The sequence below is a fragment of the Callospermophilus lateralis genome, unplaced genomic scaffold (genome assembly GCF_048772815.1).
Source record: "Callospermophilus lateralis isolate mCalLat2 unplaced genomic scaffold, mCalLat2.hap1 Scaffold_196, whole genome shotgun sequence".
NCBI classification, from domain to species: Eukaryota; Metazoa; Chordata; class Mammalia; order Rodentia; family Sciuridae; genus Callospermophilus; species Callospermophilus lateralis.
Window position 1 is genome coordinate 466,205 of NW_027512968.1, and position 16,761 is coordinate 482,965.

A 16,761-nucleotide genomic window follows, 5' to 3' on the forward strand; every position below is an offset into this window, starting at 1 on the left:
TTTTCTTTAAGAAGAATGGAATAAATATAATTTTTATAAATTACTTTTTTTTCTATCATTACATCTTTTCACCATATTTAAAAAAAACTGATTTCAATACATCTTTTTAAAAAAATTGGTACCAGGCATTGAACCCAGAGGCACTTAACCACTGAGCCACATCCCTAGCCCTTTCTATTTTTTTTATAGTTTGAGATAAGGTGTCACTAAGTTGCTTAGGGTCTTTCTAAGTTGCTGAGGATGTCTTTGAACTTGTGATTGTCCTCCCTAAGCCTCTTGAATCACTGGGATTATGGGCATGCACCACCATGCCTGTCTAGATTTTAATAATTTTTAAGAAAAATTCTTAGTAAAATATTTTACTCATTGTGGCCATTAATTGCCAACATAAATATTTAAGAATGTTTTGCATTTGTGGTTGAGAACTACATGGTTTGATGTTACATGTAAGATATATTATTCAATGTCTCATAATTACAGAATCAATTTCCAAGGTGTTTAAAACTGTTGTGTATTAAAATTCTACAAGTTTGGCTATTTTATTACCTGATAGGTAGCATTAATATTACATTAACCTATTTTTGTACTATGCATTTATAGACAGTATTTAAAACAATCTTACAGAGAACACTTATTCTATTTTAAAAATTATAGATGCCATATATAATATTTTCATATACCTAAAACAGTTAAAAAAGAAATCCACATATATACAATTAAACAACTGAGTAATTAACTATTAATCAATAATTTATTAACAATGCTAGATATTTTCATGGCTGAAATAAGAATCACCACTTTTACTAATATCTACTAGTACAAGTAAAAAATGTTTCCCTTTATATCAACCTATTTTATTGAGGAATAATCATTGTTTATATTAATATTAGGTAATAATTATACCTTTGACTTATGCATTACCTCATAAGGTTTACAGAGTGCTTCCCATGCATGATAAATTAAATTTTAGCCAGTTATAGCCTGATATACATAACAAGTTAAACCCTTAAAAATACAAAGGTTTTAGCATACTCATTCTACAACATATCATAGATTCAAGAAGATATTTGAAATACCAAATGTCTCTTTTGCATCTTACAATAGTCCTATGACCTAAAATTTGATATAACATAAAGTTTCAAGAACTTAACATTTGTATTTTGCATGTTACTCTACAAACAGTTTCAAAACTAAGAAAATGTACATCACAGGGAAACTTTATAACTTAGAAACCAACATTATTCTTCCACCACTAACCTCTGCTGAGATGTGTGGAATTACAAAGAGAAAGTCCAAACTGAAATATTAAACTTGCTCAGTACACAGACTAAAATGTCTAAATGAAAAAAAAAAAAGAATTAACAAAGGACAATTATGAATTGCTTATCATTACATATTCTCCAAAACCCAATCCTCTAGTTGGAAAACAAGAAATGTCATAACAGAGCAGTTGAGATGTAGGGGATACCAGCACTGAGAAGTAACCTGTGTCTCATTTAAGAATCCCTTGGTCTCATCCCCCCTCACTGTTACTGACCAAAACAGAGGACCCATCACAGAATATCCCATATCTCTGTGAACAAACCTACAGGAGTAATGACAACAGGACACCCAATAATCTTATTCCTACTTGTCCTTCAGGACTAACCAGGGGCATCAGCATGTCTAAGACACATTCTCTGATCACTGTCCCTCACTTCTGGATTAAATGTCACCTTTATATGCAAGTGGGTGCTTAGCCCAATTATTGCAGGTAGAAAACACCACTAGAGTGATGTATTTACATTTTTATTTTGAGTGCTTTGAGTGCAAAGTTCCTGCAAACAGACAAGTATTATTTTATTTTTATATCCCCGGGACCAAACCCAGCCTAGCACATAAATGCTCAGTAAATGTTTATTGAATGTTGAATGGAAGTTGAATGTAGATACTGTGACTACATCTGGCACATCTACCACACTAATGATTTAGAGGTGAGGGGAAAGAGTTAATTGCTTTAAAATGCAAAAAAAAAAGAAAGATTATTAATTGCATGTAGTAAAAATGCCACTATACAGTTTCCCTAATGGTGGAACTAAAGCAGTTATTATACCAGGAACCATTTTGAACCTACCATTATTGACTATGTAACACCTCTGAAGTATAAATATGGAGACATGCATCATTTATTATAATGAAAGTACTTTACTACCATTGACACTTTAAATCAAGATATGTGATTTAGAAAAAAACTATTTTTAGAACATTTCTTTTTCTCCCAGGGACTCCATATTTTATATGTAAAACTTATGTGAAGCTTTCAAAGTATTACATTATTTTTCTCTTTCCAGTTAAATATAGTAGTATCTTGTCACAAAAAAATCAGAAATTATTTTAAATATTTATATGGAAAAACTGATATCACTGAATTAAAAACACATTGTGTTACAGATGGCTAACTCTCTAAAATAAAATTTCATTTTCTTCTTTTGAAGACATGATTTTCCAAAGTGAGGCTCAATTTAAAAACTACCTATGTGTTGGGGAGTTAGGGGTGTATTTCAGTGGTACAGCATTTGCCTAGCATGCACAAGGCCCTGGGTTCAATCCCTTATGCCACAATAAATAAATAAATAAGAGAAATTTATACAGGAGTAAAACATACATATGCTTCACTAAGACATATGAAAAGATATTCTATATATACAAGATTTCTTTTCTTGCTTTCATTGTCTGTAATGTAGATTATAGTATTGCCTATTATATAGACAATTTGACAATTTAAAAGGGCTAATATTTGTAGCACTATGGAAAGTAGCTAGATTAATATGCTTGTTGAATAGAGCAACTGAAGTTCTCATTTATGATTTTGCATTTTATACTGTAAACTTAAATGACAACAAAGTATTTTATTGAATAATATCATATGCTTAACAAAATTACTTTGTTTTTATGCAAAAATTCAATTATAGTTCTATAGATATTTTCCCCTTTATTAATAAATAATTATTCTCCAAGTAATACTGTTTGAAGCAGGTGTTTTATGAACATTCTGACAAGTTTATTTATTATTATCTACCTAAATTATATACAATAACTAGAAATTACATGTTTTATGCAAAATTAAGATATATACTATCTTAAATATGTTATTTGAAACAAATAAACATAACGCCAATGTTTATTTTCATTCCCATAAAATAACATTGTTTTGTAAAGCTAATATATGATCAAAACATGCCTAGTTGCAAATAAATTTATCTTCCTGAATGTAATCTTAGATTTCTACTCCAGGTCCATAACTGTTTTTCTAGATTCCTTAGGGCTGGATGTGCTCAGCTGCATAAACTGTATATTATGTGACACCAACAAGGAAGGTCTGAGGCTTGACTTTGCTATCAATTACAGTAGTTCTCTATGTCGTTATGTATCGGCATCACCACTGAGTAGGTTAAATAAAGAATCTATGGTGTTCAGATCTGGTTTTGCTGTCATGAGTTATGAAAACCATTTCAGTTTTCTGAGCAGCTTGAATTTCATAATTACAGATAAGGACTGTGAGGAACACTTCAGAACACACAATTGATAGGTTCCCAAATGCTGCTGTTAGGTGGGGGCTGAGCCTTGATGAGCATTGATGAGTCTTGATGCTGGAATTTCAGAAGGCAGAAGTTAAGTCATTGAAATGACAATGGGAGACATTAAAAGCCTTCTGGTTGACATTGATAAAGGTGGTTTCAACAGGTGGTGGAAATAAAATTCTTTTGGGAAAAGATTACAAGTAGAGGGGGATAGTGAACAGAAAATAATGGCAGTGAGGAGCCTGGCTGTAGGAACAATGAAAAACAGAGCATTGACAGCTGTGGCCAGGGAGGAAGCTTCCTTTTGTAGAGAAGCATCCCATCAGAGTTTTATGCTGATGGGAATGATCTAGCAGAGAGAATAGAGGCAGACTGAGACTACGCATCTAGAACTAAGTGAGGGGCTTGTTTTGGGGGGGAGTGTGGTCTGCACCCATTTGGGCACAGGTGAGATAAGCCCACCCCTGGTGCTGGGAGGGTGCTTGTGGAGGAAGAGTCTTTGAACCTATTTCCTCCATGAAACAGAAAGCAGCATCATCATTAGAGAAGAAGAGGAGGAGAAGAGTTTGGGATTTGAGGAGAGAAGTGAAGACGTGAAATCATTTCTGAGGAAAGTGGATATGTGGATTGTTCAGGCACTGGCAACAACTTCGCCGAGCAGCTCCAGTGTGCACCTGCATTTGGGAGGTCATGAGTTCAGTGACGCCAGCCAGTGGAGCCACAGGTTCTCCAGCCTTTGCTGGTTTCACCACAGAAAGAAGAATTGGATTGTTAAAAGGAAACTAAGACAAAGGAAACGAGAGTCTAGTGAGTTGAAGGTATCTTTAAGAGACTGACTACAATAGTGGGCCATGGACAAAAGCTGAATAAGGAGAAAAACAAGGAACCAGGTGGTGGGTCAGGAGCAATGGAAATTTAACACAATCAAAAATTATCAGGATGGAAACTTGGCACACCAAAAAGTTGGGTGCCAGAAGGAATTAACAAGGACAAAGGCTGAGAGAGGGTGAGATACCTAAAATTGACAATAGGAATGGCAGATAATGATAATGAGAGGGTCCAGGATATGATAGAGGGAATGAGTGGGTCAGACAAGGTGGAATTCAAAACCAATAATGAAGAGCAGGTGAAGGAAAGGAGGGATCAGATTTGGGAAGAATCACTGGTGTTTATATTGATTTCACCAGGAAGATAAGGATTTAGGGAAAGTGCCTAAGTGGGAAGGGGAAAAGACCAGGGGATGGTCAAGCATGGCTTCAAGAACATGTGGATGATGATCAGGCTGAAAACATGATATTCTGGAAGCCACAATTCTAGGGAGAATTTTTTTGAGGGGTGGTGGTGTGGCAGGTAAATTGATAGTTCAAAATCTGTAAGCAGCAGAGAAGCAAAGACTGGTCCTGCCTCTTCTCTGGCCCCACAGGCTGAAGATCAAAGAAGCAAAAATAGCATAATTACAAGAAAATAGCCTCAAAATAAAAACCTTCTTCTCAGCAAAAGAAACAATCAACAAGGTGAAGAGGGAGCCTACCTTTTGGGAGCAAATTTTTGCCACATGCAAGTCTGATAGAGCATTAATCTCCAGGATCAGAACTCAAAAAAGTAAACAACCCAATCAATAAATGGGCTAAAGAGCTGAACAGACACTTCTCAGAAGATGATACATAATTGATCAATAAATATATAAAAAAAGTTTAACATCTCTAGCAACTAGAGAAATGGAAATCAAAACTACTCTAAGATTTTATCTCGCGCCAGTCAGAATGGCAGTTATCAAGAATACAAACAACAGTGTTGGTGAGGATGTGGAAAAAAAGACACACTCATACATTGCTGGTGGGACTGCACATTGGTGCTACCAAACTGGAAAGCAGTTTGGAGATTCCTTAGAAAACTTGGAATGGAACCACCATTTCACCAGGTATCCCACTCTTGGCTTATACCCAAAGGACTTACAAATGGCATACTATGGTAATGTGGCCACATTAATGTTTACAGCAGCTCAATTCACAATAGCTGAACTATGGAACTAACCTAGATGTCCTTCAATAGATGAATGGATAAAGTGTGGTATATATACACAACGGAATAGTACTCAGCATTAAAAAATAAAATAATGGCATTTGCAGGTAAATGGATGAAGTTGGAGAATATCATGCTAAGCAAAATAAGCCAATTCCAAAAAACTAAAGGCCAAATGTTCTCTCTGATGAGTGGATGCTGATGCATAATGGAGGGGAGAGCATGGGAAAAATGGAGAAACTTTAGGCACAGGGGAAGGTGGGGTAGGGTGGGGGTATGGGGGAAGGAAAGATGTTGGAATGAGATGGACATCACTACCCTAAGTGCATGTATGACTGCATATAAGGTGCAATGCTATATTGTGTACAACCAGAGAAATGAAAAGTTGTGATGCAATTATATATAATGAATCAAAATGTGTTCTGCTATCATATATACCTAATTAAGATTTAATTAATTAATAAGAGAGAGAGAGAGAGAGAGAGAGAGAGAGAGAGAGAGAGCGAGCAAGAGCGCGAGACAGCGCGAGAGTACAATGTTGTGGGCAGCCAGAATGCAGAGAGCAGTGTTGAGTGAAATAACAGGAAGAGAGGACTGAGGTCTTTCGAAGAGCATCTAAGGGTTCTCAGAGCCTTCATCTGGCCCTCCCTTTTCCAGCTCTCAATCCTGGAACTCTTGTGCAGAGAGAGGCTGTAAATCATTTAAGGGCACAGAATTTGGACCAAGAGAGTCCGGTAACCAACCTTGGAACAGAGAAACAAACACTCTGGGACTTGGTTTCCTCATTGCTACAATAAGGATAATAATAATGCTTTCATAAAGATAAAGCGAATCTTAGATTTCATCTCATTCCAGTCAGAATGTCAGCTATTGTGAAGACAAAAGAACAATAAGTGTTGGTGAGGATGTGGGAAAAAATGATACACTCATACACTGCTGGTGGGACTGCAAACTGGTATAGCCAATATGGAAAGTAATATGGAGATTTCTTGGAAAATTGGGAATGGAACCACAATTTGACCCAGCTATCCCTCTCCTCAGTCTATTCCCAAAGGACTTAAAAACAGTATACTAAAGGGACACAGCCACATCAATGTTACAGCAGCACAATTCACAATAGCTAAACTGTGGAACCAAATTAAATACCCTTCAGTAGATGAATGGATTAAAAAATGTGGCATACGTACAAAACGGAATATTACTCAGCAATAAAAGAGAATAAAATCATTGCATTTTCAGGTAAATGGATGGAGTTAGAGAAGATTATGCTAAGTGAAGTTAGCCAATCCCAAGAAACCAAATGTTGAATGTTTTCTCTGATATAAGGAAGCTGATCATAGTGGGATAGGGAGAGGAAGCATGGGAGGAATAGACAAATTCTAGATAGGGCAGAGGGGTGGGAGGGGAAAGAAGGCAATAGTAGGTTAGAAACAATGGTGAAATGTGATGGATGTTATTATGCAAAGTACATGTATGAAGACACGAATTGGTGTGAATATGCTTTGTATATAATCAGAGAAATGAAAAACTGTGCTGTATATGTGCAATAAGAATTGTAATGCATTCCACTGTCATATATAAATTAAAAAGTTGATTATAAAAAAAGATAAAGTGAATCAAGATAGAATGCACAGAGCAGTCTCTAAGTGGTAATTTAATAGATCATGTGTTCAAAGAACACCAGGTGGCATCCTGAAGATTTGCATGGCTTCCCACATAACAAGAAAGGGAACATTTTGGGAGACCTTATGAAAAAAAAGCAGCAGTCAATATTTCCATTTGGTGTTAATATATTCAAAGAATCATTTTGCTTTGGTTTAGAAGGGTAACTTCTAAACTGGAGTTAAATGGAAACATAAAAGTTTAAATTTAGTGGCCAACCTCCCCTACCTCAGCCCTCGTGGGCCTATCAGTCCTGGTGAAACCGCTTCCAGCTCCTCCACATATCCCACCTCCTGTCTCCAGTCTCTCCCGTGTTTCCAACCTTGCTCCACTCTGCATCATGCTCTGTCCCTGAGCACAGATTGGTAAAATTCGTTTAATCTGGCCCAGTGTCTCTGTGTGGTAGAAATCTGGATGATGTCTATCGAGAACTAAATCTTGAGCTTGTAGAGTGCACCTTCATGGCTTTTGAGAAAGAATCTATCTCTTTTCTTAACTACAATTAGAAATTAAGTGGCTGCCTTCATATTAAAGCCCAGAGAGTTGAAGAGATCATAAAGTTTCATGCTTAGCTGTTGTACTTAGGTTTTTATGTAGAAGAGCTTAAAAAAGCTAAATACTATGTTTTATAATCAATTTAGTGAATGTTCACTTATTAAATGCTTATTATGTGCCTAGCAGTGTGGGAGCTTAATTGCAGAAGTAAGACTCTTCTTTTTCTTTTCCTTACTTTCTTTCCCTCTTTCTTTCTCATTTCCTGAATGTTAAAGAAGCAAATGTTTTGAATACAATATTTTTTTTCTTTCACATTACTCTTACCCAGTATCTAGCACATTATCTGCTATTAATGTTCAATAAATATTTAGCAAGTTGACTTTTTTCTTTTTGAACTCCTTTTTTCCCTCTTACAAACACATTAAATAAATTCAAAATTAAAGGGATCCATATGTCTTCAACATGAGAGATAAGAAAATCCAGGTAAATAGGAAGATTGATACTAAAAAGAAGAAAAAAAAACACATAGATAGTAATGTTGAAGATGAAGAATAAAAGTTAGATTATAAATGCATAACTTCTATGCATCAACCTGCAATTATCAAGATGATTTCAGGAGGGTTGAAGCAAGTATTTTTTTAATCTCATGAAAACACATGGTGTTGACATTAATATAGCACAGGTCTGGAAGACCTAGATATGGAGTAAGCCTCAAATGTTGCTTAACACACATGAAGTCTATGAATAACTAGTACTGTGTTTTGGAAAATAATTATTAGAACTGAGACATGTTTTTCTACTCAAATAAATTAATGTATTTCTAAACACCTTAAAATAAATTTTAAGCCATATGAAAATAAATTCATTGATATTCTGGAATAAGTGTGTGCTTTATATTTCTAGTTTTAAAACAAATTTATTAGTCATGAGGTACAAATTTTGTATATTTTGGATATTAAGGCTTCTCTTTTGGATTTTTTGACAGATTTACCACTATTAATCAATATTTTATACCCTTAAAATTTTCATGTTAGAGTATATCTAAATTACTTAAGTTTGACTTTTCTTTTTTGTTTTTTACATTTTTTGTATGATGTCCACAATAATCAAAATATGACAGTAGTAGGGCAATTTCTTTGCTCTCGGTCTTTGCATGTAAAAGAGTACCCTCTCTTTGATCTGCTTTGTTCTTCTTATCCTGCTTCATTTCCCATCATATGACCTAATACCTCTTAAATTTATGTCACACATTTGTAAGTTGCCTGGTCTATTTCTCTGGAAAGGGAGCATTTCCTAGCTTTATTCACTGGCATATCAGAAGTCATTTTGAACTTTAAAGAAAGGGAAACTTCTTAACAGGAAGAAAATTTAGTTTTATAGGGACATTTAACCTATATTTTTAAATAATAAGATTTAGATTAATTATATGGCATGTTTAAAATCAAATAGCAGTGCTAAGTTACAAAGCCATTTCACCAGATCTATAATATTTATGGATATTATTCTTGTTTTAGTAAGGTGGTTCAGCTTCAAAGGAGCCTCATTAGGTTTTCAAGGCTTGATGAGCCTATTTATAAATTAACATTAAGATTTAACAAGTTATTTTAGAAAATTCATTACACAGCTATTGCAATGTCTAATTAAGATGGTTTAAAATAAGATTATATAAGATTATGAAAATTTTTGTTTACATTTATTTTTGTCAACATGTGATTATTTTTTATAACTCTTCATGTGCAGTAGGTAATATGCTTTCCGACTAACTGTCCAGACAAGCTACAGCTTGTCTGTAATAGGTGGTATCTGACAAACACAGGAAGTCTTGAAGCATTCCCCAACACATCCCCCTCACTTTTATAAACACCCTTTCTTCTCTTGTTTAGGGGTTTTTTAATTTCTTTTTTTAAAGCTCTCTCAATTATGAATTTGAAAGTCAAAGAAAGAATAGGTGGAAAAATGTCCATCAACACAAAATACAAAATTTTGCATGGAATTTAAGAGATTTACAGAGCTCTTAAGTCCCATCCAGAGACTGGCTAGGGGTCATGGATGTCATATTAGTGTCTCCTGTTCTTTTCTGTTAGTTTCTCCATAGTACCCTTGCAACTGCCTTCACTTTAACCAGCACTGAACCATTAGAGGTGTCAGTTACACATTTCAAAATTGTTGAACATTTTTGTACAATGCCATACTTGGGGGAGGGGGGCTAAGGAAAAAATTTAATTGACATACATTATTTTAAAAAATTCTCTAGGAAAATATTTCAGGTAAGTTTCTACCCATAAGACTCTCAAGGTTTAGTATAACATCTATTTAATTCTCTTTAAGAGTGACAATTCAGCCTGTCATGTTTCTATCATTCTGCATGAAAGGGAAAGTTGGCTACTTGCTAAATATGGAGTATTGTAATAACATCAATTCAGAGAAAAATATGAACAATAGATGTAGGAAAAAAATGTGCAAGGGATATGGGCAACAACTAAAGATAGACAATAAGTTAATAAGCTGGTGAATAAGTTTTACCTTGCAGATGTCTAGTAACAGTCCTTACCTCCATCACTCCTTTAACAGAAGCTTATCGACAACAACCATATGCAAGCCCCAGTGGGAGAAAGAAAAATGGATGAAGTCAGGCTTGAAAATCAAATTTTCTTTGAGGAGTCTAGAATATCATTCAGCCTGCTAATGTTTAATAAGGCTAAATTATTGTACATGTTCATTACTATTTAAGGGGAAAGACTAATATTATAGGTACAGACTCTACATCCATTAAAAATTTATCTACATCTTTCTTATTCATCCAAATCAAGCTGAATTCTGTGTGAGCTAGTAGCAAAAACATAGGAATTCTGTCTTGAATTAGAAAAAAGGGAGAAATGTAGTTTCTAACAGAATTTACCACTGTTCTCTACATGTATTTCAGATATTTTTTTCTGCTCTAATGGAACATCAAGGTAGAACTTCACCACTTTCTTATATTCATAAGTATATCTGAACCCATAACTTAAACACAAAGAAAAATAAAAGTGAAAGCAACTTTCCAAGACAAATATTTGAAAGCTCTTCATAGACTGCATGCCTGTAATCTCAATGACTCAGGAGGCTGAGACAGGAGGGTTGCAAGTTCAAAGCCAGCCTCAGTAACTTAATAAGGCCCTGAGCCACTTCAGGAGACCCTGTCTCAAAATTTAAAAAAAATAAATAAATAAAAGAAGAATGGGGATGAGCCTCAGTGGATAAGCACCCCTGGTTTCAATCCCTAATACTACTACTAATAATAATGAGTTTTCTGAGGAAGGTATTCAATTAGGATTACAGAAAATGATTCAATTAGGATTCCCCTTTATTCAGCATTCCAAAGAGAATAAGAGCTTCCTCACTGAAGCAAGGAAGAACATAGAAGCAGTGAGATAGCCATGATTATTATTATGATTAAATAAAAATAAAATGAAAGCTGACATTTCTCTATTTTACATTTAAGAACTAAATATCTACCAATGAATAAAGATAAAGGTCTAGTGGGTGTTATAAGTCTTATATTAAAAATAAAATTACCCTCATTGATAGGTGAAATTGATCTGGCGTTTCACAGAAGAAGATAAATGGATTTTTAAAAATGTTTTTCTCCTCCTTACATAAGACACTTCAACTATTTATATTATTTAAAAGTTATTTCTCATGGAAATAGAATCAATTTTATATATGTCTAAAGCACATTAATGAGTATTTTGAACTTCTTTCCCTCCACCCGAGTTATAAGTCAAAGCAAAGAAACTCTGAAAGCTATTACATGTAGAAAATGGTTTTCTCTTTGAGAAAAAAGTATTTATGGGCTGCTACTAAATTTAACAGAGGCAATACAAATTTAGTGTGGCTGATTTATGCATAGGAGCAAGGTTTTTGTGGTGGTCAGCTAATGACATAGAAAGTTCCTGGTACATTTTAATTATGAATATTTAAATGTTTTCTCAATTTGGTGTCAGCCACGCCTCCCATAATGCTTTCCACCTCAACTTCCTTGAAGTTTTCATTTTGCTTTGAGTTGCACTCTCAAAATGATATTACAAAAACAACAACAACAAAAACAAGATAATCTTGAATATGCTCTACCTAATAAATATGATCTGGACATTTCAACATTACTTCACTTGTACCAGAATAAGGATGCTTAAGGCAAATCTGCCACCATTTGGGCATCAGGGCTCTGAGTAAGAGTTATATGTACTTGCAAGTTTAGAATAGTTTTAAAAATTAAATATATTATGGATAATTATATTCAATCATAGTTTTCAACTATAAACCTAAATAGTTCTAAAGCAAGATTTCTATTTTCTTATATTTCACATTTACTCTACTTCTTACACTATATTATGCATTTAAGTTTTTTTTTCTTCCTGATGATGAATTACATCATTCTAATACCTCAGGAATCCCCTCTCCAAGTCTTAACAGCCAGCCACTTGCTGCCCAGTGTTATAGTTGGTCTTGACTAACAGCTTATAACCTTGAAACTATTTTCCCTTTTGGTTTTAGTAGCAAAAAGATGGTAGCCACCTAGATGTGAAGAAAAACACCCAAACCAAGAGCAAGCCTAATGACACTCTAAGTTGACATGTAAAACTATGTACTTATTATATGTGATGTGATGTTTTGAAGCATACACAAACACACACACACACACACACACACACACACACACACACACACACACACATATCATGGTAAAATTAAATGTAGCTAAATGTTTTATCCCACACAAAGCTTACCAGTTTTTCTATATAAAATTACTATGAGGTATCTCATCAAAATCCTGCACTTGGGTTTATTTTCCACTCATCTTTTAGTGACCAGTCATAGAATCCCGGAAGGCATCTCTGCTTACCTTCCTGCAGGGCTAGAGCCACTGTCTTCACTTTCCCATTGGCCATTTTTACTTCTTGAAACTGGGGGCTGCAGAATTCCAGCAGCTAGTGGATCAGCATCGTTTTCTTCTCTACCAATCCATTCTCCAATCACTTGGGGCCTCAGAAGAGAGGAATTGAATTCCACTGTTTCCTTAAGAGAAGAAAAGAATGTGCTGCTTTAGATGGCTTTTTCTTGTTCATGGACAACAGGAAAATAACCCTGTCTAGAGGGTTGGCTGCTCACTCAAACCAAAATGTTCTTTTCTTTCTCCTGAATTGACCTAAAACTTCAGTTCTCCTCATCTCTACTCAACTTCTTGTTCAGTGTGTTTTATGCTGATTCCTGAGGATCACTGTGATACAGAATTTAGTAGTAAAATCTTGGATTTGGATTTGGAAGGCTACACATGTGTTCTCAGATGAGGAGTAGGACTAGCATTCCTGGTGGAAGAAGGAGGGTGCTTTAGGGCCCACAAATTGAGAGCGTGGTGTCACTCCTGGGAAATGGTACATAATTTCTCTGGAAGAAATTGGGTTGGGGTCAACAGACAAAGTGAAGAGGCAATAGGGCCAGATGGACACATTATCTCCAATTGTGAAGACTCCTGGACTTTTAAAGATCCAGTAGAGGTATGTCATACTAATTCAAAAAATGTTAATCTCTTCTCATAGATTTAAAATGAGGTAACTCATTCAATTGGATGACTTGAACATGATTCAGATATAAAAATTGTGTTGCATGAAGATACTGAATATATGTAATTGCTAGGGATATTTTAAGTGAAAAAAGGACAAGTTAAAAAGAAATACATATACATTGATCTAATTTTCGTTTAGAATTTACATGGATTGACACCCATCATTCATTCATTTTCTAATGTCCATTGATTCTTAGTATGTGCAAAAAGCTGCTCTTTACTAGGCAAAACATTGAGTAAAACCAAAGTTTTATAAAGGTTTTATTTGAAGGGAAGAATTGGGGGTGATCTTAAACTTTTGATTTGGTATTTCCATGTCTTTTCAACATTTTATGATAAATATAATCTGGTGATTTTGAAAATAGTTTGATCTCAGAAACACATGCTTTATTTAAATTATGTCTAATGATAAGTTTTAGTATTAGAAGTGTCTTGAACAATTTTGAAAATGTAGATCTTGTGTTCTGAGTCTTTACAATTCACAAATATATAAATCCAATACATGATACAACAAAAATAATAATATCATATATGTAATACAATGTGTAGATAAATATAATTTCAAAAGCAGCATATAAAAAATAATGTAGATAATATTTGATAATTTATCAAATATAATTTCAAAAGAAGCCTATAAGGAATGATGTAGATAATATTTGATAATAATTTCTCCAAGTGTGAATAAGTAATAAAAGGTAGTTGGATACCTAAATACTGTTTTAGCCTATGAAACATAGTAGATGTACTTTAATAAGAGTGTGTGGGCTGGGGATGTGGCTCAGGCGGTAGCGTGCTCGCCTGGCATGCGTGCGGCCCGGGTTCAATCCTCAGCACCACATACCAACAAAGATGTTGTGTCCGCCGAGAACTAAAAAAAATAAATATTAAAAAAATTCTCTCTCTCTCTCTCTCTCTCTCTCTCTCTCTCTCTCTCTCCTCTCTCACTCTCTCTTAAAAAAATATTTAATAAGAGTATGTAACTTTTTTTTTTAAAGAGAGAGTGGGAGAGAGAGAGAGTGGGGGAGGGAGAAAGAGAGAGAATTTTTTAATATTTATTTTTTAGTTCTCGGCGGACACAACATCTTTGTATGTGGTGCTGAGGATCAAACCCGGGCCACTGGGCAGAGATCATTGTCTGGCTTATAGAGCTGAGTACTCCTGTCTGCATCAATAGGGAAACATTTTAACATTCAAGCTCTAGAAAGAGTTTGAAAATCAACTACCATCAAAACCTTTATCCCTGGCTTTAATCACCTTTTTCATTAGCCTGAGCCTGTGCAGTTCCTTTTCCATTTCTATTATTCTCAACCAAGGACTTGTGTTTCCAAATCTTTGTTCTTTTGAGCCCCTAGCTATTTCTTCCCATTTTATTCCACTGAACTCCACCTCATACTCAATCTGTCCACCCCAGGCTCACAAGTCCTTGCCTGAAGTATGGCCACCTCTTTTTGATTAAGCCAGAGCTGCATCCTGTCTGCATTCCATCACTTCTAAGCAATTCCTTGTTCCTCCTTCTATAGGGGATTGTAGGCTGATTATTAAATCAGATTCTTGCATATACCCTGTTACTGAGATTTACTTCCCATTTGATCCCCAACTGGGGTAATTTTCAGATTTTTGAAAATATTCACATATGACTTAAAGCTTTGACAGCACCACTAAACCTCACCATCTTCCACCCATGTCAAGATACAATCACAGTTACTTGCTTTTCTCCATTTCTTTCATCCATCTACTCCCATGGTCACACCCAAAAACCTGCCATCCCCCAAACTATCCCTTTTCTGATGCTTTATATTTCAGTACCTCATTCCTTACCCACTTTCTTTGGTGATGTTTGTCACTCATTGTCTTCTCTTCAGTTTTTGGGCATCTCCCTTTTTGCACACTCTATCAGCAATTCTCTGACCTTTCATCTTTTTTCTATTGAGCCTAGACCTCTTCATCAATTCTACTTTTCCTGTAAATCCATTAAGCTTATCTCATTATATATTTCATTATATACTCCAGTTGGCAAATCTTGCTACAGAAACCCACAACTTAAAATATATACCATCCTACCTCTGGACTCTCATCAGATACTGAACATATAATTGGATGCTATTTTACCATCCAAGTGACATATATTATGTTAAAAACTGAACTTATTCTATCAAAATTTGCTTAAGCTTGAGTGAAGAAACAAATTGCTGTTGTAAGATGTTTAAAATCATTATCTTTTTTTGCATTTATAAATGAAGAAATGTCATGCTATATTTGGCATGGTATCTTCTAGACCAAGAATGGAAAATATAATTCTTTTTCATGCCAATTTCAATTGCTTAGAGTACCAGTAACTCATTTGTATTGACAACTGAACACATAATGCACAATTTGGTTAACAGGATTTGGACATTAGAGGATTAGAGAAGGTAGACTGTTTTCCAAGCAGTGCTTAGTTGATATGTATTCAACCATAAGGTTTCAGCTTAAACAGTATTTCCTCAAAGACAATTTATCTTGAAACTTGATCTAGATCTTACCATGTGGTCCTTATCATAGCTCTTAACTAATATCCCTGCCCTAATAGACTAACAGGTTCCCTAAGAGAACTTTTCTATCATGCTTACCATGGTATCCTATGCTTAAGTGTCTAGCAAATGCTTAATAAATATTTACTGAATAAGTTGCATGACTCTAACCTGCAAACCTTCTTTGCACATACATTTTCTAGCCAAAAGAAACCATTTGTTGTCTCCCTAAGGACACCATATATCCCAATTTTCATTCCTGCCATTTGCTCAACACTTATAAATGAACCTTTATTAAAGACACTTCAGTGCTGTTTGTTATACACTTCAATATTTTACATGTTTTCAATGTACATTGTACAAAAATTTCTATAAATAAATAAATTTGTACATAAAAGTAATACTTCCTCTTTCACATTGCCTCTCAGAAGCAGCAAATTCACATATTTTGTGGAAGTAACATTTATCAGTTAACTGTTGAGGACAAAACAATGGATCAATGATGACCTCTGGAACAATGATGACCTCTGACAAGAACATCTGACATACGTAGCCATTTGGCTAATATCTCCCTTCAACTTTTTGGCTAAAGAAATGTACTTTGAGATTTTTTTAAGGACCTTATTTGTTTCAATGTAATTTTCAGTGAATTACACATTGGCACTCACAAGACAGCTACAGGTCTCAAAAGTGCAAACACACCCAGGTCTAGGGCTAAATCTTATGTAGTCCACACCCAGTCCCGTCTATGTGAAGGGAGGGCGTGGATGGGCCTGCTCAGGCTCCTCAGTAGACATGAGCTAGCCCTGGAAGGTGAGAACTTGATCTTTTTTACCCCCAATGTAATATTATATTGGCAGAATTAAAACGTCACTATTGAAAAATCCACAGGTACCAACACCAGCAGCCT